Source organism: Sturnira hondurensis, unplaced genomic scaffold (assembly GCF_014824575.4).
Source record: "Sturnira hondurensis isolate 20B ecotype Veracruz unplaced genomic scaffold, ASM1482457v3 Scaffold0013559, whole genome shotgun sequence".
Lineage (NCBI taxonomy): Eukaryota > Metazoa > Chordata > Mammalia > Chiroptera > Phyllostomidae > Sturnira > Sturnira hondurensis.
The window spans coordinates 938,651-962,455 of NW_028086190.1; the positions used below are offsets into that span (position 1 = coordinate 938,651).

Consider the following 23,805-nt stretch of genomic DNA (forward strand, 5'->3'; position numbering starts at 1 on the left):
GTTTCGCGTGGGAATTTGTGTTTAACAGAGCTGAGCTGCAATATCGAGCTTTCCCAGAAGGTGCCACCAAATAACAAATGGTGTCCTTCAGTTTGGAGATTCCTTCTTTTTGAATCTTCTAGTTATATTTTGTAACTTCATTTTTTACTCTCTTTACGGTATTCAAAATGTAGGCTGTGCTCTCTTTGTATTAGGAGACAAGATAATATGACAATATAAGTGGAGAGAGGATGGTTTTCTTTTGATGTCTGTGTAATTATTTAACTAAGTTTGAGAAACTGTTCTCAGTGGGTAACAATTTATGACTATAGACTTCCAAGGCAGTGTCAAGGTCCGCAAAGAAAAATCACTCCTATGAGGCTTCCCTGGGTCACCAAAGGTGACCGCACAGTGAGATGTTCCCAGATAAAGTTGAAGATCCTTCTATTAGGCAGGAGAAAATGGAAACGCATTTATTAAAGCGTTTGGAGACAATAGACTTTGCCTTTGAATTCAGAAAACATAGAGGATGGAGATGGGGGTGAGGTTGAGACAGGGAGAAATATTTAGAATTGGTGACACAAAAAAATTTTCTTGCCTTTCTAACTCATGGAAAGAAAATGTATGTATGAGGTCTTCAGATGAAGTACTTTGAATAAATAAATAAAATAATTACTAGAGTGTACTGGTTTGAGGCCTCAGTGTTTAGAATCATAATATTGTTTTTTAAAAGTTAAATTGTTGACCCTTGCTTTATTTTGTGGTCCTTCTATTTTTTAATGATAAACTAGCATTGTCATTTCGAGTAACTACAAATGTTTCCTTCTGAACGTGTTTATTTTTAATATTCTTTGAATACTTTAATGATGTTCAGTAACATTTGAAAATATTCATGCAGTAGGTACTCCTATATATAAATATTATATTAGGTGGTAGAGATGGTACAGAACTAGGCTGAGCTTTGAGAAAAGGAAGGCTTGAATCAGTGTCGATAAGGGCCAGGTGAACAGTAGAAGGGATTCTTGATCTGTGGAAACAACTTTTAAAAAAAAGAACTGATGGCAAATCAGACAAGTTTGTACTGTCCTTACTGAAAATGAAGAGAGATCTTATACATGAAGCCCTTCAGTTAATTTATCGAATTGGTTTGTCAGGGATGAAGAAAACCTTGTTGACCTCTACTCCACACTAGGATTGCCCTGGACCCCTTTACTCTATATCCTCTTACGTAATCCAGTCAATGCGTGAGGTCGTTTTTGTACCCATCTTACAGATGTGGATGTGGCAAAGCCATAATTTGCATCCAGGTGATGACCAAAGCCCAGGCTCTTTTGTACCATACCACTGATTAAACCTCCTTGAAGAGAGAAATCACATCAAATTAAAACCACTGTGGTACTGATTAAACCTTTTCAAGAAAAATCTAGTTAGCAACATTAACATTTCTCACCATCTGGCTTCTTCTTCTGGTAATGGTACTGCAGTTAAATGAAAGGAAGAAAATAAGAAATAAGAACTAGCCCCAAAATCTGGATACTTGGCTATGAATTATGGTTGTGAGAATATCACCTGGTGTGATGTCCAAAATGCTGATCAATTCATACTTACCATTTTCTAGGAAACATAACTACAGAATGTATCAGAAAGCTGTAGTACTTCAGTATCTGTCCAAGAGCACTTGTTCACCAGTGTACTGTCTTATTAGAGTGTTTCATATACCTCATACTAGGGGCAAGGACATGGCCAGAGTTATTGGAAGAACTCCTGTTATCTAAAGGTTGTCTTCATGAAGGCTGTCGGGAATGTAGGGCTCCCTTTTCGTGGTACCTAGCCATAGCCGGCTAGTAAATTATCTTCCTGGGCCTAGTAGGGGTGGGTGGTCTAGACTCTAAGCCATGGTCCCAGAGCATACACTTAGAATCAAAAGGCTAGACAGGTTCAGTTTACTTATGATGAACTGTAAAATGTGGATTTTAATTCTAATGATGAGATTACAGATGTGGCCTGCTACTCAGGTATTCGTTCAAGCAATAATATTAATTATATCACAGACAAAAGTTTACCATTTGTCCATAATTGTATTCTGTGAAAACATGGTGTTAGTAGGTGTTCTTGTAAAGCTCGGGGGACAAAGCTGCTGTTTAGGAATTTAGCAATTTATAATCCATGGCCACAGTGTGTGTGTGTGTGTGTGTGTGTGTGTGTATTTTTTATTCCTGCACATGTTTCTAAAATATCATTTTCCATTTGACTTAACCTTACATCCATCTGGGAATGAAAGCAGAATCTTGCTGAAAGTTTAAAATGTTTGTGTCTGACAAACACTACTTAAAGGTGACCTGATACATTTTCGGTAGTATCAAGTGCTCAGTTCCTCTTTCTCATTATTTTCCAGTTTTGTTTTAATTAAAGGTGAACATCAGACTTGTTGCTGACCTTGTGATGGGGCATTTGAGAGTGCTAGCTTATCTGAAAATGTTAGGCCAGAGTCTTGCTTCTCTGGCTTATCAAGTTTGCCTTCATTGTCCAGCAACAGGTCCCATGGCTTTTAAAGACAAGCCATGCATCTTCCTCCTTGTTTTGTGTAATACAACCAATGAGTTTCATCGTTTACTCCTCAAAAACTAAGGTTTGAAGGAAACAGGTGGTGTCTCCCATGCTACCCATCTCCTTAATCCTCACTGTATGAATAATTGTTGTCTCACTTCATCGTTAGAAAAGAGTTAAGACAAAGTTTAGAAACTGTGAACAACTATCTTTAATACAGCATTTACTTCCTGATTGAGAAAATCATGGGATTTTTAAAGCAGAAGGAGTTCAGAAACTTCCTCTAACAACTTGCATTTTGTAGAGGAGAGCTTGAGGCCAAATTTTACAACTTGCCCAAGATCATGAAGCTCTCACTCCCTGCCCCTCCGAAAAGACCCTAGGATGCAGGTTGCCAGTTGGGGTGCCATTATTGTTTCCAGTCCTTCATATTTCCTCATGTCTTTCCCAAACTCTCCTCCACTTGAACATTTTAAAGTGGTTCCTAATGACTTGTTTATATCCATTAGATAGAAGGCTGGTGTTGCCTCTTGGCCCCACCTCTTAGTCTGCGCCCCTTTGTTGAATAAACGAACGCCACAGTTCATCTCCTCAGCAGAATTGCACCAGAGAGCCTCATGTCATGTCTAAGGTGAGGGTAGGGTGTAAGTCTCTGTGGATACTACAGAGATTAATTGGCAAAAATTTTGATAGACTTGGTTCCTGGTCCTTGATTGTCTTTGGGGAATTGCCAAGCAGAATAATCATGGCTATATATATTTAGGGGAGGGATCATTATGCAAAACAGAAAATGACACATTTAAGTACCTGGGACTCAAAAGTCTTAATATTGCTTAATAATAAAAACATGGAAAGGACTTATAAAACTTACAATATAAATGAAACCTTTCCTTGGACAAGCTGATACTCTTAACAGATGAAATCTGAATTCTTCTCCCTCTTACCCCTCAGTACCTTCAGTATCTGCCTCTGTGTCCGGAGTTGTTCCCCTGAGTCTCTCTGCATATGTACCAAGATGACCTTCACACCAAACAGCCAGCTGCTCACACCTGTACCCACCTCCAACTTTTCAGTGAACCCTTATGCTCTTCAGACTCTAGTTTCTTCATTTTCTCTCCCTCCACTGACAGACGTCTCAAAAGCTCCCTTATTCCTCAACCCACTATGGTCTGGCTTTTGCTCTTGGAAATTATTATTAAAACTGTCACTGGAAAAGGTCACCAGGGCCTTCCAGATTCTAACTGTGGAAATCATTTTCTAATCACTTGATTTTACCTTTCTAGTGCCTTTAGTGTGCTTTTCTGTTCTATTTCTTGGCTCTGCTCTACCTACACTGACACGTTTGAGTGCTCTCTGCCAGTCCCCTTTGCCAGCTGACCCTTTCCCACCACCTGTAAGCTGGCCATCGCTGGCCATCGCTGGCCATTTCTATTATAAAGTCTTCTGCTGGACAATCACCCGTTATCTGTCTCTTGTCTCTTTTTTCCCCCAGGCTCTTTTCCATATACCTATACAAAATACAAATTATGGAAGGAAATATGCAAAGAATATGAAACAACTAGCTAATTTGGTGTTGTGGGTCATTTTCAAAATATTACTTGTAAGGTAGCCAAATTTATAAAGCATTTTATTGTTACGAAACCTCAGATACCAGATGGACTACACACCAAGTTCTCTATAGCCTTGCTTTTTGTCTTTTTGTAATCTTCTATTATGGAGAATTTCAAATATACACAAAATATGCAGAATAGTATCATGAAACCCCCATTTTCCCATCACTCAGTTTTCACAATTATTATTTTTCCTAGTAAAGAAGGCTTTATTTTATTATTTTATTTTATTTATTTTTTTATCCTCACCTGAGGACATGCTTATTGATTGATTCTAGAGAGAGGGGAAGGGAAGGAGAGAATGAGGGAGAGAAACATCAATGTGAGAGAGACAGATCAATCGGTTGCCTCTCCCATGAGCCACAGGACGAAACTCACAACCCGAGCATGCATCCTGATTGAGAATTGAACCCGCAGCCTTTCAGTTCGTGGGCCGATGCTCCAACCACCTGAGCCACGCCAGCCTGGGCTCGACAGTTATTAACTGATGGCCAACCTTGTCTCAACTGTAGCACCATCTACTCTTCCCCCAGTATAATTTTCAGTAGAATCCAAGGTGTCTTATTATTCACACATAGATATCTCAATATGAATGAAAGATAAGGGCTTTTTAAAGACAGAACTGAAGAATCATTATCATATCTGAACAAATTAATAATTCTGAATGTCAAATTTCAGGGCAAATTTCCAGTAGAATCAAAATGTCATAAATTTTGTTTTTACAGTTTGAATCAGGATCTAAATTAGGTCCATATCTTGCTGCTTGTAAAATTATCTTTCAAATTTACGATATATAGGTTTTCCCTCATCTTTCTTTTTTCACATTAAAGTATAAAGAAAAATTAGTTGTCATATAATTTCTTAGTTTGAATTTTGCTGATAGTATCTTTGTGGTGTATTTCTGTAAATTAGAGGTATGGCCAGATTTAAGTTTTGTTTTGGGGCAGGTCAGTTTTATGGGTAGCGTTGTGTTCTTCCATCAGGGAGCCTGTACGAGGAGGTTATTCGCTTTGTGTGTGAGTGTGTGTGAGAGAGAGACAGAGGGAGGGAGGGAGAGGTTAGCGCCCACTGATGCCTCTATTTATGAATCGTTAGGGGTTGTGGATTGGTGGTCTTTTCATTTCATCATTTTTTCTTCATTTATCAGCCAGATTTCACCAATGAAGAGAAACTCTTTCTCTATCTGTTGTGTAACTAAAGAAAAAATACCACTTGTAAAGGAAAAATAAAACATGGTGCATGATTCTCCCCCAATACCCCCTCTTCCTTTTTTTTTTTACTAGTTTCCAGAAGAACGGATTTTGCTTCCTAACCTCCTTCAACAATGACCAATGTTTTATTAAAGCATTGTTTTAAGACTTCTTTAATCTGACCTTTCCCCTCTCCCTCTTTCTTAACTCTCCCTATACTTTAGTGGCCCTAAAATCTTAGCAATCTTTGGTTCCTTGACCATTCTATGCTACTATTTCAGTAGTGAAAGGACCCTGGTCCTTAATGACCTGGTGAAGGGGTCACCTTTTCTTTGAAGCTGTTCTGCATAATCTGCCCTCCCGAAATTAACTCCTGCCCCTCCGCTGTACTCCCTCCATTAACAATGCATGGCTACTTTGATTATAGTTATTATTCTCTCATATCAAAGTGTTTTTCTCCTAATCAGTGGGATATTTGGGGGGCAGATATGGTCTCTTAATTGTCTGATTTCCAACTTTTTACACTATGCCTGGCACTTAATTGGTGCTCAACAAATGTTTAAATAGTGCAAAGATGTGTGTGTGTGTGTGTGTGTGTGTGTGTATTTCTAGTTAAGACTCCTTGTAAGTAATTTATGTATTTATAGTTGAGAAGTTTCTGTATCCTGAGGAGTCTCAACTATAAATATATCCAAATAATCTGGCAATGTAATTTCTGGCCCCTCACCTGAAGTAGACAGGCCGCAAGGAGTAGGAGAACTTACCGTATAAATAAGACAAGTCTTGGTCCTCTCAGAGGCACATTGTTCAGGGTATAGGCCACCCATGTACAGATAAGTTCACAGAACAAGATTCTGGGATAAATTGGCAGCCAAAGTAAGCACGTTGTGTGCACTGGATTGTACTTTACCTGCCTTTGCAGCCCTTGCCTCTGTGTTAGGCTGCATAAGCTAGCCAAGGAGGGTGGAGCTATCAAACACTCCCACAAAGCTACCTGAGATTTTTTTTTAAAGCTTATTCTACCATGTAGAATATTAAACCGTAAAAATAACAAAGGGGAGGCAAGGACCACAAATGAATCTTTTATCGAGACAGCAGAAGGATGTGAGAGTCTCAAATCCCAAACATTTGCTTCTGTATTTTAAAAAAGCAAAGGGTTTTCAGAGAAATTTCAATAACAGGATGTTGAAGTGAAAGAAATATCTGCCTCTCTATTTCCTATAGAGACTGTGCAGTGGCGTGATAACATGAAAGTTATATGACCACCTTGTTTTTGCTGTCTGTGATTGTAAAATATGATTATATTTTCTCTAATGTTTATATGTGTTCTTGAAATTATTGGAACTGGTAAAATACCACTTGTATATTGCATAAAAGGAACTATTTTTACCCCTTCTGTTTCCTCAGGTTGCATAATTATCACAACAGATTAGCTTCCAATTAAAAACTTTAATTTGGTTGTTAAAATATTTATGAAATCATCACATTCGAGTATCTGCAGTCATGCAATAATCTTTATTGTATATATAAAAAATGAATGAAAGAAGTTTTTAACCACAAGGAGTTAGCATTATTTTTTTAAAGTTATACTGAACACTAACACACTGAGAGAAATAAGACATGAAGGATACAGCTAGTTCTCCTAAAGAACTATGATACTAGTCAGTTTTCAAATACATACTTAGTTATACTCAAATATATATTGAATTATACTAACTGGAAGCTGCTAGCATTTCTAAGAGCAATTTTTAAAGAATCATGATTGCATTATAAACCTATATACTGGCCCTGGCTGGTGTAGCTCAGTGGATTGAGCGCAGGCCTGCGAACCAGAGGATCACGGTTCGATTCCCAGCCGGGGCACATGCCTGGGTTGCAGGCTGGTTCCTTGCAGGCTAACTACCAGCAGGGGACGCACAAAACGCAACCATACATTGATGTTTCTCTCCCTCTCTCCTTCCCTTCCCCTCTAAAGATAAATAAATAAATAAAATCTTTAAAAAAATAAAATAAACCTATATAATGAAGATAATTTATCACTATGGGAGGTTGAATCTATTAAGAGAAAAAAATGAACTGAAGAAAGCAGCCATCATTTTGGAAAAAATATTACTGCAACTATCTTACCTTAAGAAAAGATAACACTCCAGCACATGTGCTTTGAAATTTTATTAAAGTAGCCTAAAACTTATAAATTGATGGATTCCCTCCTGTCTTTAGTTCTGGGGATTCCCTAAGTTGGAATTTACATGCTGGTGGGTCCCCAACAGCTGCCCTTCTACCCAGCCCTTATGAGGCCCTGCATAGGGTGCAGCCAGAGAAGCTCAACGATTGGCCTGTGCTGATAACTGCTCTCCATTCCCCTATAAAGCATGTTTGCTGTTGCCCACCTCTGGCGGGTGCTCTCATCCCGTGCACTGCTGCTTCCACAGGTTGAATAGTACACTCATTATGAACTCAGTATAGTTGTTCTGAAACATGTCAGTTCTCCTTGTAATCACATTAATTAATTGGTTCTGTGAAAACTAAGTTGCAACCTGAAGGGGCATCCCTGGAAAACAATTATTCCTCAAATTAGGTGCGAAACCCTAAGAGGAAAAATCATAAGAACCTAGAATGGCACAGCATTCTAATAGTTTTGCAAGTCTCTGGCTTCTTGCTTATATATGGTGATCATAGATTCAAACTTCATTGAATGAAGTTTGTGTAAAAGACTTTTAGACTACACTCCAAGAGAAAACTCCTTGATCCTACATCAAAAGATTGGTTGATTAATGTATATTTATAAACTTTAGAGTAAAATATCCAAGGGTGTGTGTGTGTGTTTTCTTTCCCCTAGTTCTACCATCTTCCACCTGACATACGCTCACTGGCCAAAAATCTTGACTGCTCCTCACCCATGATTCTGGTACTGTTTCCTCTTGATCCTTGAGTTAGGACGAGTCTTACTTCAACAACAGTTATCTCTGCTCTCCTCCATTATTCCATTATATCCATGACAACCTTGTTCATATCTCACCTCTTGCAGTGTTTTCTAAATGAGTTTATAGGTTCAGTCAGCTTTGGTACCGTCCACACCCACCAACATTTCTCTTTAGCACTATGCTCACATAAATGTATTCTGGACACAGGAATCTGCTTGTAATCCTAGTGTGTTAGGCCAGGGAAAGCATATCATTTATATTTTGGTGTGGGACACAGACCATGTAATTTTATTTATTTTATTGAATTTTTTGACAACTGATGGTCAATTTATTGAAAAGATTGATTTAGGCATCTACAATGGTGACTTCAACCTCAACTCCTGGCTCAGTACTGATGGGAGTAATCTGCTTAACAGTCTCAGAGGGTGTGTGCAAGTCGATGGGTCGCTTGTGGATCCTCATCTGAGATCAATCCCAAGCCTTGGAACCCTCCCCACAGGGAGTTTTTCTTGTAGTGATTCTCATAGTCTTGGTGGGTAGGCATCCAAACTGGTCCTTTCACTTGGATTTGTTTTCTTTATGTGTCTGATCAAGTCAGCACACACCTTCTTCAAAGACTTTACCTTCTGGCTGGTTAGAGTAATTCTAATTGGGTGAATCGCCACCTCTGGTTCCAGGGGTGTCTTTCCAGTATCTTTAAAAGCCATTGCAGTGGCGTGTCTTCCTGGCCGACTTGTTCCTCTGGGAGAGCGAACATGGGTGCATCGGTGAGCCAGGAGAAGAAGCTGACAGAACAGCGGTGAGCTGCAGCTGCAACTGTGGCTTCCTCAAAAAGATAATAATGTTATAAACCAAGGGAAAAAGGTGTCCTAGAAAGAATCTTGAGACATGGGAAAAAGCTCCAGGTCTGACAGTCGTACTAACTTCGTGATCTGGGACAAAATAGTTAATCTCTTTGAATCTTGATTTTATCATCTCTGAGCTGTGAATAATATCTCCTAAAACTTTGTGACTCAGATGAGTAGCAAACAGTACCTGAGAATAGTAAGTGCTAATAAAATCTGAATACTTTTAAACTACTTCCCCCACACCCATTTTATTTGACTTATTTTAATTTTTTAAGATTTCATTTATTTATATTTAGAGAGACAGGAAGGGAGGGAGAAAGGGAGAGACATGTCGATCTGTCACCTCTCTCACACCCCTAACTGTGGGCCTGGCCCTCAACCCAGGTGTGTCCCCTGACCTGGAGTTGAGTGGAACTGGCGACCTTTCAGTTTGCAGGTGAGCTCTCAGTCCGCTGAGTTACACCAGCCAGGGCAACACACACACACACACACACACACACACACTTAAGTACTTTATCTTTAAAAAAAGTACTTAAAACACAGTCTATGGTAAGCATTTTTATGCTTCTTATTTGATAGGTTTTATTCTGCTTTCATGTGAAATTGCCATTGTGGATGCTTTGTTCATATGTGTTAGTTAACTTTTGCCCGGTGCACTTCCTCTTGTCTCACAGTTAGAATTGTGAGTTTTGAAGATGAGGACTTTGTTTTCTCAGACAACAAGCCTATGTCTGCCCTAACCAAGAGGTCAGAAGATTCTAAAGTATAGTTAGTGGTTTCTCTAAGCAGGCATACCTTGTTTTATTGTGCTCACATTATTGCGCTTCATAGATGTTGCCTTTTGAAATTAAAGACAAGAAAGACCCTCCACCAGCAAAAAAGATTATGACTTCCTTTTTCGTAATGCTGACTTTATTATGGTGGTCTGGAACTGAACTCGCAACATCGCTGAGGTCTGCTTATACTTTGTTTACCTGCTGCTCAGCTGTCGCTACTTTTGATGGTTTTATAGTAGCCAAAAGCCTGTAAAAATGCAGACCTGCCTAGCATTTTTAATCAGTCAAAGGACATGTAGTGTACCATGCAGGGAAGATTTATTTTATTTTCATTGTGTGTGGTTGTGAAGCATGTCAGTAAGTCAAAGGAAAAGATTTTAATTGTTACAGAGGACATTTAAAAGGTGTTTAAGCTAAATTTCTTTACTAAATGGCAGTTGTTTTTTTCAGGGGAGGAAAATGCCAAACTTTTTCTGGTTAGTTCATTACAGAATAGGGAACACATAGCCAAAATCAAAAGGCAACACGGTTTTGCATTACATTCATAGCTGCATGTTTTCACATAGCTTTAAAAGTTACCCCATTAGTACCTTTTAAAGCTACCCTTAAAACACCACTTCAAATCTGGCATCAGATCTATTAATTTAATAGTATGAATATGTAGGAATATTTTTGAAAACTCCCATGGTCTTGTAAAGCCTCCAGGCTCTTATTAGCAGAAAAATCTTGCCTTCTGCCAGGGCAGGGAGCCAAGATAAGATCCTTAAGTAGATAACATTTAGCATTTGAAAAAATGATAATGAAAGAGAAGTCCGAGTAGAGCTTTCGCATTGTTATCCATTTGAAATCCCCACTGTGGTGTTGGAGTCCAAGCGAGAAGATTAAGCAGATGTCAGGTTTGTTTCGGCAGGAGTCACTGCTTAACCACCTTCCCTCCAAAATGTTTTATGCCCAGCATCCTGGGAAGAGTATTGACTAATTCATTTGATCCATCTGTTGCTTTGGGAGACACTCTGGGTTGGTTCCTCCAACTATTAGCTTCGCAGGTGGTGACCAATGAACTTGGGGAGATTATAGCCTTTCATGATAACTCTTGCGGAACCTTTCTTTCTCCTGCCCTTCTCTCACATGGGTCACTTTGGACTGCAGCCCCCCTAACCTGGAAAAAATGAGGGCACAGCTTATTATTTTTTAAGAGGCCCATTAAAAAAAAAGATCAAAATAAGCCAAGACTCTGTCTCTACTTTTCTCCTTTGTCTCCACTTTTCTCCTTTGTCTCGTCTTTTCTCCTTTGTCTCCAAACTCTTTACCTAACATTTTATTCCTTGTTTTGGGTTTGTTGGGCTTTCTTTTTATCTTTTTCTGAGGAAGAAATTAAAAGTACTTTCCATGTTTATTACAAGTATGTTTTAGTGATAATGTTTAACACTTTGTAAATAATGATAACTCCCAGCCAAAGTGCTATCTCACGGTGGTAGAGGAAAGTTAGAACTGGTCACATATTCTGAGTAGAGTAGTTCTTTCCTCCAGGTAGTAGAGTTATATACCCAGACATGGAGGTGGCATCCTCTTTGTGGACCCCCAACTTGCCTATTAGGAGTATTGAGTTAAATTATTTACCTCCTTATCTGCCCCACCCCCTACCCCAAGACCTTGAACTCCTAATTCTCTCAGAGCCAGGTTACCAGCATGCTCAGTGTCTAGGTAGGAGGAACTATAGCTGGATTCCTTAAAACTGCTCTCCATTCTCTTGTTTTGCACAGCTGGTATCTTATTTTGTGTTCAGGCTGGAAAAATTTCTGTTGTTCCCCCCCACTCCACAGGTGGCAAGTACTTGAAATCTTGGTATTAATTCTGGAAGAGCTACCTTCCCTCAACCCATGCCCCCTCTTTGGGGCGGGGGAAGGTTGATTCCCTCTGTTCCATCTCTCAGCGTGCAGCCAGGAGCCTCTGTGGGAATCCAGCTGGCTCTGTGCTGTGATGTATTGGTGAAAATTCCACAAACGGTGTATGAGACATTTTCCTCATCTGGGAAGAAGAGGGATGAGGGCAGTGAATGATTTGATAGAGTTGTTATCGAGGAAAATTAAAGTGACCATCAGTCTTTTTTAGATGTGAAACTTTGCAGGAATGATAACTCTTATTAATCAGTGATGAAATGCTTTGAAGTAAAGCATCAAGTAATCAGAAATCAATTTATTGTATATTTAAGCATTGGCCATGTCAGTTATAAGCATATCTCAAGTTAGGATTGACACTTTTGCCTGTTACTCTAATTTTCTGTGGTTTTAAAATATATTGACCTAGTCCTATTCAGTGATTAATACTCAATTAGCATTATTTTTGTCAGGTAATTAAGTAGTTATTTCAAGCCTACCTGTTAGCATAAAAAAAAGGGAGCATTGCACATATTTATAGTCTTCAGTCTTTGGCCTGTCCATATATGTCCAATATAGTTTTCTTTTTTTCTTCATTTTTTTTAAACAGTTTCTTAAAAAATTTTCTCTTGATTTTTAGTGGAAAACACAGAGGAGGAGGGAAAGAGAGAGGGAGAGGGAGAGGGAGAGAGAGAGAAATTGAGAGAGAAACATTGTTTTTTGTTCCACTTGTTTATGCATCCATTGGTTGATTCTTGTCTGTGCCCTGACCAGGGATCAAACCTGCAACCTTTGTGTGTTGAGACGATGCTCTAACCAACTGAGCTACCTGGCCAAAATTCAGCATAGTTTTCTAAAAGCAACTTTATTGAGATAGAATTTACACACCTAGAATTCACTCATTTAAAGTGTATTATTCAGAGGTTTGTAGTATATTCACAGAGTTGTACAGATATTACCACAATCAATTTTAGAGTATTTTCATTGCCTTTAAAATAAACCTCATACCCTTTAGTCATCATCTTTCAATTACATCTTCTGTAGCCCCAACTGTCCACTGATCTACTTTCTTTGTATATAGATTTGCTTGCTCTGGACAGTTTGTGTTAATGGAATCACATAATAGTGTCTTTTGTGATAGGCTTCTTCAACGTAGCATGATATTTTCAAGGCTCATCAGTTTTGTAGCATGTACCAGAATTTCATTTCATTTTATGGCTGAATGATATTTTATTGTGTGGATGTACCACATTTTGCATACCTCTTCAGTTGGTGGAGATTTGGATTTCTTTCACTCTGGGCTATTGTGAATAATCCTAGTTTCACATAATGTGTTACAGATGGAACACTGCTTTCTGATCCTGTCGCAGCATTCAGTCCCTGACATTCTTCTTGGTATAATCTTTCTAATTTTTCTGAGTGTCTTGAGAAAGTTTAGAGAATTTTGATAGAAGTTGTGGGGTGGGGTTTATTTTGCTCCAACCGAGACAGTCGTTTAAGTGTCCTCAGTACAAAAAACAAGGGAAACGTGTGCCGCCACCTGCGTCTTTGTTGCTGGTGGGGATAACTCTTGTGTAGTTACACAGATATTTAGGGAGGTATGGAAATTTTCAAAATTTGAAGTTTGTTTTTAATAATTTTCTTATCATTGCTCTTCAATGGGAGCTTCTTTGGGGAAAAACATCTTTCTTTAAAAAGAGACGAATTCCACTATCTTCCTTATCAACGTTTGATTTTACTTTTTGGCTGACTATTCAGTTTTGTTGTTTATTAGAATAAGTATTCAAAAGAAGCAGTACTTACAAATTTTCTAACTTATCCACATGTGATCTACCTTTTTGTTTTGAGATTTATACAGCCATCAATTTGGTTAAAAATTCTAGTGTGGGGAACTTGTTCTAGGTGAGAATTAAACACAGATTTTCATAAACCAGTCCTATATTTGTTTACAGAACTTGAACTTCCAGATATCTAAAACTTAACAATTTTATTTTATTTTTCTATAATGTCATGTAATAAGAATTATACAGTGTATAATCTTTTTAGACTTTGGGTTTTTACTTAGCAATATGCATTAAGGTTCCTACATGTGTTTTGTGGTTGATAACTCATTTCCTTTTATTTCTGAGTAATATTCTATTGTACAGATATACCGTCATTTATCCATCAGTCTACTGAAGGACATTTGATAGCTTCCAGTTTTTGTCGCTGATGAATAAATCTACTATAAACACATTCAGATTTTTTATGGACATAAGTTTACAAATCAAACTGGGTAAATACCTAGGAGAATGATGGTTGCGCTGTATGGTGAGACTGTATTAAATTTTGCCATAAACTACCAAACTGACCTCCAAAATGGCTGTACCATTTTTTTTCCTTCCATCAGTGAATGAGAGTTCTTGTTGCTCCATATCCCTGTCAGCATTTAGTGTTGTCCGTTTTTAAATTTTTTAGCCATTCTAATAGATATATAATAGTATCTGTTGTTGTTTTAGTGTGTTAATTTGTTTTAACTTGAAATTCCTGATGTAAAATGATGTTGAACATCTTCTCATATGCTTATTGCTATCTGTGTATCTTCTTTGGTGAGATATCTACTCAGATTTTCTGCCCATTTTCTTTCTTTTTGAAAAAAAAAAAATCCACCCTGCTCACTGTTTATTCCCAGAATCTAGCACAATGTCTGACATGTAGAAAGTCTTTATCCAATACATATGTGTTGAGTAAAGCATCATGGTTATATAAATTATGCAACTGTTACAATGATAAATTAGGTTAAAAACAAGAAATGATATGGGAGTATTTTCATCATGGATATACAAATGTGTCTGTGTATTGAGTCATCACAGTACACACTTTGAATATCTTACAATTTTATTTGTCAATTATGCCTCAGTAAAGCCAACAAATTGGGAAAAAAGTACAGCACTTCCTTTGCACCCTAGAACCTCCCTTCACTTTCTCCCAGTCACTACCCCTTATTTACAAAGGTAACCACTACCCTGAACATACACTGGTTTTGCCCGCTTTTAAGTTTTATGCAAATGGAATCATATACAATGTACAATGTAGATGTAGATGTACAATCATGTACAATATACAATGTAGCTGTTTGTATACTCCATATTCATGGGTTTCATATAGGTTATTATGTCTGTCCAAGTCTTTTGCCTAATTTACTGTTGTTGTTTTTTTATTTTGTTATTATTTTTGTTCTTTCAGTCATGTTTATATGCATTAAGTATACAGGATCTTGTGTTTTTGTTTCAAAAAATGTACTGTCATTGTATATTTGTATTATATATATGCATACATACACACACACAGAGTTAATGAGTTGCTCTTCCTAAATGAGTGACCTTTGGATACACTTTCTGTAGGGGTTTACAGTGACTTTGGAATTCTGTTTGTGGCTTTTTTCCAACTGCCTTTTTAAGATGTTGATATGTTAGAGGAACTAGCTGTTTATCTAGTAAAGAATCATTTATTTTATTGATGAGACTTTTATTTGTACACATTCACAAATATAATTGGTGTGGAAACTCACTCTTCTGGATAATACATCACAGTGTGTCTTCCACAGTAACTCTGAGAAACTTGGACAACAAGGTCGGAACATTGCTCTTTCACAGGGGAAAACTGTTTAGTTGCCATAGGACAGGTGTCTAAAAGGAACGGAAAACCACATAGCTAGTGAATGAGGTCATTAAGCTTTTTTTTTCATTTAATTTACCATATTACTTATCTTAAAAAAGAAATTAGAGTATGTTATATGTATAAACAGAAATAGACCAAGATAAATAATATAGTCAATTAAATGAAAACATTTTGGCTTGATCCATCATAACCATGAAGTTGTACTAAGTATCACTAGGATGGGGATTGGCAAACTGTAGCTTAGACCAAATCTGGAGTTCTGCTGGCTTTTGTAAATAAAGTTTTATTGGAACACAGCCATACCCATTTTTACATACTGTCTGTGGCTATTTCCACAGTAAAGGTCAAAACTGAGTAGCTATATAGCCTGTGAAGTCTAAATTTACTGTGGGGCCTTTGCAGTAAAAGGTTGCCAACTCCTACTGTAGAAGTTCCAAAGTAATCTTACTTTCTGTCCTCATCCTCATCTTCATCTTCATCTAGAGGTGTTGAACCTTTTGGTGTCTCTGCGCCACACTGGAAGAAGAGTTGTCTTGGGCCACACATTAAATACACAAACATTAATGAAACATGATGAGCAAAGAAAAGGTTTTAAGTAAGTTAACAATTTTGTGTTGGGCTGCACTCATAGACATCGTGGGACGCATGCAGCCCACGGGCTGTGGGTTGTGTATCATGGGTGGGATTATGCAGGAAAGTGGCTAACAATATAAGTGTTCCAATAACTCATACACAAAGCAAAAAAAAAATTAGAATAGTAGAATTATCAGTGATAAAAAGCACATAAAAGGCATCTTATTATATTTAGAGCATTAGAAGCAGAATTTGTGTGGTGGGGATTAATGGCTATTAGGATATAACAGCACCTGTTATCATAAAATTCATTATCTAGGTTCAATTCAGAACTGTTTGGAATTTTATACATATCCAGAAAATATCATGGCTGTTACCTTAGGAGCAGGGTGGCCAATATAAATAGTCATAAAAAGCAGTTGACATTTCTTGCTGGAAATTCTCTGAAGTCTGGAATATTCGACGTGGTTGTATATTTCTTTAGCTGTATCATTCAAGCATGTCTTTAAGAATAGAGCTTGGGACTTCCATGCAACAGGGTCTGTCACCTCCAGTGATGTCTGCGGCAGCTGGAAGCTTCTATTAATAGGCTTTGTCCATTCCTGCAAGCTTCATTACTCCAGTGATTGGGCCTCTAAACAAATCTTGATGACAGGAACCAGATCAAGTCCTTCTTGTCCTTTCTTTAGCAAAGCTATAGCTAGGAAAAAGGAAAGCACAAAACAAATTTCAGAGGCTAACTTGCCAGACTTACTGGCTTCCGAGTCAGTAGGCTTGGGACTACTCACTAGAGAGGTATTCAAATGATCCGTCTTCCCACTCTTTTTCTAAGTGCAAACTTTCTTATTTCACATAACATTATGTAAAGTGTGTGTCTTCACACGGTGCTTTTTAGACTGTGTTCGCCAAATGGCATGCATCTGTACTTGTTCTGTATGTGAAATACAGAAACGGCAGTACCAGCTGGGGATGGGAATTTGGCTTCAACCTAAAGGACAGCAGTGGTATCCTACTGTCTATAGTGGAGTGACAGTCCAGATCACTAAAGAAAGAGATTCTGGCTTCCTCTATGGTGCGTCTTTTCATCAGTACCAGAAGAGAGAACATCAAAATGTGTCTTGTCAGACCAAAATGTCATTTCACGGTGGTCTCAGAATTAGAACTTTTGATCAAGGTGGAATGCATTGCCAATTAGTGGTGCATGATTATACGAAACGCCTATGGGTGACTTCTAAAGAAAATATTAACCTGGACTAGTGGCTTTCAACCACAAAGGGTGGTTCCCTGTGTTCCTGTGTTCTCTCCAGTGTCCCTGTGTTCCTGAGATATTTGGCAATGTCTGGAGACATTTTTAATTTTCATGATCTGGGCATGTGTATGGTGAGGGGCGGGGGTGCTACATACAATAGCATCCAGTGGGCAGAAGTCAGGAATGGTGCTAAATATCCTACCATACACAGTATAGCCCTCACAACGAAGAATTATCCAGTCCAAAGTGTCAGTAGTTCCAAGGTTAAGAAATTGAATATTGAGTTCTTAGGTGAGATTTCAGCTTATTAGGACAAGTTATTAAGCCTTTGTGAGTTCCTTTTGGAAAAGAAAAGGGAGTATTTCTTATTGCTTTAGAATGGTCTCACTTGAGCCAAGAAACTAAATTTCATTACTTTTGTTTATATATTTCCAACATAATTATGTAAACGTGTTTGAAAATGAGAATGGTTGTAAAAAGAAAAAGTAGAACACACAATTCCAGCACTCATTTGTACAGTTCTTTCAAGACTAGAAATACTATGGAACAGAATGGTTAGTCCATCAGAAAATCCTCATTAGAGAAACCAACTGAAAGTGGAATTTTTCCTGGGATTTCATCTGCTTATATTATCTTTTCCAAGCCCTTTCTCTTTTAAATAATACTGCCATCACACAAAGTTTAGGCCATTTTATCAGAAAGTGATTATTTAGACTATAAATATCTTAGCAGAATTCCCATCATCAGGAATTTTCATTGATATTTAAATAGTGTGAGGAAAATTTCTGTAAGATTATTTTTTAAAAATAATTTTTGTTATGTATGTGTGAATAACCCAGAGATCTTCATTTAGTGCCTTTAATCATGGTAGGTTTCACTAATAAATAAAAGTACTTTGCAACTCTCCAGTCTGACTCTAGAGGTTACATTTTTATTTTCTGGATGAATTTTTAGTTGACAATGAAATCTAAAAAAGCAATGGAGAGGAAAAGACCAGATATTCCAGAGCACCACAGAAAAGCATCCCCGAACTTCAAAAGCCCCGGGAGGGTGCAGCTGGGGAATGCTGTATTTTCTGTCCTCTTGGTGAGCTAAATTTGGTTTGGCAGAGAATTTTGAGGAGTAAATAAGGCTCTGTGAGTAAAACTTTGCAGTTTTAGCCAAAGAAAACAGACTGGAGATTTGATGGCGCTCTCTGATTTATTAGTGCCATATGCAGGGCCTTTTGATCTTCAGGATTCAGTAAACCAAGGAATTGATATTTATCAGAACTCCATCACATGGGAAGAAACCGCAATTTGCTGATAGTGTTGATACTAATATAATTATCCAAAACCTGTATCTGACTGATGATAACTGAGTTAGGCTATATGAAATTTTAATGATACGTAGAAGTGAACATTAAAACAAGTTTTGGGATACCATTGATATTGGAAATCACTTTATTTCTTAATTAGATCAAATTTGCTTACTTCAGTGTGCATAGCAGGTCCTCCAGTAATGTCGTTTCTTTCAATATTGTTTTGTTAAAATGTTGATGAGATGCTGTCAGAATGTAACTGTTGTTTATATCAGTGAGCCTTTTGTAAAATTGGGTTTGTGATATGTCGTTTCTCTTAAAGTGGCAGAACCTGTTGACGTGACGTGAGGACTTTATGACAGAACCTCTTGCTAGGAGTGCAGGAGCTGCATTGTAGTGATTGTGGTTGCAGAGGAATAGAAAGGAACTAACTTCACATTGGTGATACCGCACGAGCAGATGTTATGTAATAAACGTTGCTTACAGTCTTGATTTGTCAGACAACGTAAAGGAGTTTCAATTAAGTTTGTGGTTTCACCCCACTTCTAAATTCCTTTGTAATACTTTTATAAAGTAGTGAAAACCACAGGACAAATATTTCTGCCATTAAGCCATCAGAATCCATCTGTTTTTTGTCTTTTTGCTACTAGGACAAGTTAACATATGACAGAAGTATATGTGTCTGTAAAATTGAGATGAAATATCAAGAACAGTATAATGGTATTAGTGTGTTCTTTAAATAGATGTTTTTCTTGAGACTTTTGGGGCCCACATTTTTTGCGGGAGGAAAAGCTTCTGGGTCTCAATGAGTGGGATGTCCTACATGAGTTTCACTTTCTTTTTCTGTGAATTCTTTCCTTTTTTTTAACTTTTTTTAAAATTGTTGTTCAAGTACAGTTGTCTCCATTTTCCTCTCACCACTCCCCCCTGCCCCATCCATCTCCACCTTGAATCTTAATTTGGTGGAGCAATTTCGTCAGGAGGTACAGGTTCCAGAAGCTCACTGATTTATGGCATCAAATTCTCACTGAGAATGTTCACTCAGAGATGTACAGTTTGCTAATAGACCCATCAGAGATCCCCAGAAAAGGGAGTTTTTATTTAATGCAATTGAAACCATGCCGTATGTTAAGAAGAAAGCATATTGGGCCTTGCCGTGGATAGCAGATAGAAAATCTACTTTTGGGGAAAGGGAAGTGGCCTTTGCTGCTGTAGAAGGAATTTTCTTCTCAGGATCTTTTGCTGCTATATTCTAAAGAAAAGAGGTCTCATGACTGGACTCACCTTTCCCAATGAACTCATCAGCAGAGATGAAGGGCTGACTTGGCTTGCCTTGTGTGTCAATACTTAGTGAATAAACCTTCAGAAAAAAAGGTGAGGGAGATCACTGTTAATGCTGTTGAAATTGAGCAGGAATTCTGTGCTTGATCGGGCAATTTGTACTCAGATAATCACTTTTTAATTCTCTTCTCTATTGTCTGTATAGATGTCCTTTCTAGGATGTCTTTTACATCAGGCATTCAACAAGGCTTTTATCGGCTCCCTGCTCCAAGAGAAGTTGGAGGGGAAATAAATTTTGAGTCAGTCTAGAAGTGGTCACCTTATTTCTTGAAGTGTCAAGTATATTTTAGGGAGGCTATGATAGATGGAGAGTGTAAAGAAGCAAAATGGACTCAGACCAGACTTTTCTTACATCATGCTTTCACAGGTATTCTTATTGATAATAGTAGCTATTTACTCATCCTTTATTCCATGCCCTGTCCTAAATGCTTTACTTGCATTCATTCATCTACCTTCTCATAGTAATGATGTGAATTATTACTGGTATTAATTTCATTTTCCCACTTGAGAGGTGGAGAGAGAATGGTACTTGGCTGGTGTCACACAGGTACAAAATGGTGGCATCAGGATTCAAACCAGCCCTGGTGTTTCCAAAACCTGAGCCCCAAATCATTTTATTATTCCATTATTGCCATTATTTTCAAAGTATTGGACATTAAGATTTGAGTGCAAAATTCATGTCAAAATAGTTGTATTTTAAAATCTTTTTGCCATTTTTTATAACCTATCCCTCTATCAGAGAACATTTGGCTTTCTGTATCTCACTAACACATCTTAATATGTATGTGAATTTTATTATATACATATATGTTGACTGGAAAATGTTTACTGAAATTGTCACTGGAGCCCCAGTAATGAATAGGAACTTAAAGTCCATGTCTTTTAACTCTACCAGTCATTATTTGCACAAGAAAATGTGATCCTCTGTAGTGACTTTACCCTATTTATGGGATAATTGTGCTATTACTGAGAGGATGGGAAGGTCTTATTGTTGAAAATACCCGTGAAGCAGACTGGTCCTGGAACACTTCCATGGTCTTTCCTTTGCTGTGAGCTTCACGGGATCTGTAGGCCACAGCAGGGAATTTACTCAACCGACTTAGGCTGATAAGTCCGCCTTACTTTAGGGAAATATTCTGGAATAATGAAGCAATGCGATTCAAGATCTGGAAGTACTGGGAGAGAGAAAGTGCCTGACATCTGATCTCTGTAGCAGAATGTCTGCTTACCACACACACACACTCAGTTGTATCAGATGGAAGAAGCTTGTTTCTAAAAACAGTTTGGGGTGGATGTTTGCTTCTGATTAGCCTGTGTGTGTCTATTGGATGAGTGGGCAATTGGGAAGTCATGACCATGGGTTTGCTGTCATTTAAACTGCCAATCTAATCTAAATATACATGTGGGCGCCTACGGAGACTTCTTTCTTTTCAAGAGGAGCGTTCTTAACATCTCTCAACTCCCTGCTGACAAATGTGAACTTTGGGGCACTTTTGTTTTCCTGAGGGCTACTCTGTTTTCTTTTAAATAAGGTGAGGAGGACTTCTTTGCTTGCTGTGTTTTTGATTTGTAAAGGCCAGATGAATGTAAAGTTTATTTATTGTAAGCAGTAATGTCATAGGAAAGATAGCTTCTAGGATGTCGTACATGGTAATGAAAGGTTGGGGGGTGGGAATTGAGGAGTAAAAGACACAGAGTTTCAGGAAAAGACACAGAATAATTCACGAAAACGCTACCAATTTTTAATCACTAACTTGTATATAACATGCTTTAGTGTATTATTTTAAAAGTTAGAGAAAATGTTTGTAGAAGAGGAGGTGTGCTTTTATAATACTTCATTGTAGAATGAAGCCCTGATGTGCATTTTCCCCCTAGAGTCATTTAAGGCTAAAAAAAAAGATACCCCTTTCCTCTGAATTCAGAGTATTTAGACATATTTTTATTTAGCCAGGAATTTTTGAAATACATACTTAATAAACTGAAGTTTTCTTCTATTCATAATTATTATGTTATACCTTTTATTTTCTAAGAAAAGCTGAAAATTAGACTTCTAAATATCTTATTAACCTAAAACAAATCTTTTCATTCAGAAAAGAATAATACTATTCTTCTTTGTTATAATTGTATAGTTTATTATATTTTGAAGAGCCGTATGTTCAAAATGTTTTTATTTCTCCATTCACATATTTTTAGATGTTTACATCTGAATAGTGTAAATTTTAACTTACTAAAAAATAACAGAACACCTTTTGTCATCCAACCACTAGAGTATTTGATTTAAAATTAGTGATCATTTAATTGCACATTAAAATGTTTCCTTAGTATTTTTTCCTAATTTTATTTTAATTTATTTTATCTTTGATTTAATCTTTGTTGTATTTTTTCCATTACCATTTAGTCCCCGTATAACCCTATACCCCCAGCCATCACCACGGGTCCTTGTCCATGGGACCTTTATCCTTTTTATCCCCCTAACCTCCCCCAACCCCCAGTTATCATCTTGCTCTCCATCTCTGAGTCTGTCCTCATTTTCCTCATTAGTTCGGTTTGTTCATTAGATTCCACATGTGAGTGAGATTGTACGGTGTTTGTTTTTCTCTGACTGGCTTATTTCACTTAGCATAATGTTCTCTCTCCAGGTCCATCCATACTGTCACAAAGGGTAAAGGGTAAAATTTTCATCCTTTTTTGTAGTCAATTAGTACTCCATTGTGTAAATGTCCCATAGTTGTTTTACCCACTCATCTACTGATGGTATGGCACTTGGGCTGCTTCCATATCCTGGCAATTATAAGTAACACTGCAGTGAACATTAGTGTTTTGGGTTCCTTCAGATATATTCCCAGAAGTGGGATCACTGGGTCAAAAGGCAGATCTATTTTTAATTTTTTGAGGTAACTTCATACTGCTTTCCACAGTGGCCACACCAGTCTGTGTTCCCACCAACAGTGCAAAAATGTTCCACTTCCTCCACATCCTCACCAGCACTTGTTGTTTGGTTTCCTTAATATTTTTGATAATCTTAGAGTTTGAACTATATGCCAGTTTAAACAGAATGTGGCATACAGATTCATATATGTGACAAATATAAACTAAGATAAGTAGTAACAAATTTTAAAAACATACCATTCATTCAGAGTAACACAAATTTTGTACATGGGCAATAAGGTCTACCATTTTTTCCTAGAAAAATAGAGTTATGTAGTTTTATATTTGGAATATTAAAGCATGAACATTCACTGGCAGAAATAAACTTTCCTAGAACTATATTCGAGTAATATTTATCATATAGGTCTCAATTAATTAAATGTAATCACTTGATGTCCAAATAGTAAATGTTATATACAGATAAAGTAATTTCATGTAAATACTAATCTTGATAAGTTAAAATTGTTTTTTTTCATAGGGCAGACCATATTGTTTCTTACAACATGGAATTATCTAAAGGCTTAAGAAACTTTTTTTCGTGCCACATTTTCTTTTTAAATGTTTTCTAGCATAATTTTAGAGAAAACAGAAGCTGATCACAATAGATCCCTTTTATCCCAGGAAGAGTCACATTTATTCAGTTGTACTCTAAAGCAATAAAGTGGAGCCTTCGTGTTCCTTCAGAACGAGTCTCCCCTCCTTGCTCCCCCACCCCCTCCTTCCCTTTCCCTCCTGCCCCAGTGCTCACCCCACACTCAGGGAATTGTGCAGTTTACTCAGTTCACCAGGAAATTATGAGAAGAATAATGTTAATATTTCTAGTTTTGCTTCAGATTTTCAGTTTATAAGAAAATACCACTTTCCAGACTAATTAGACATTAGGTTTCTAGTAGCCAGAAGATAAACAGAACGTGCTCTATTATACATTTCCCATTGTTCATGAGATAAAAATCAATCTCTTAGGAGATGTTTAAGTCAAGTGCAATTAAGTGGAAAGAAGAGT

General features: G+C 37.4%; 1 protein-coding gene and 2 pseudogenes across 2 annotated transcripts in view; 2 read left to right on the forward strand and 1 right to left on the reverse strand.

Annotated features, from left to right (window-relative positions):
• MLLT3 (MLLT3 super elongation complex subunit) overlaps positions 1–23,805 on the forward strand; it is a 260,062-nt gene that overhangs the window by 200,740 nt on the left and 35,517 nt on the right. The gene's annotated exons all lie outside the window — the stretch shown is intronic.
• Positions 8,596–8,967, reverse strand: LOC118998000 (40S ribosomal protein S20-like; annotated as a pseudogene).
• LOC118997996 (ribonucleoside-diphosphate reductase subunit M2 B-like) lies at positions 9,006–19,961 on the forward strand (annotated as a pseudogene).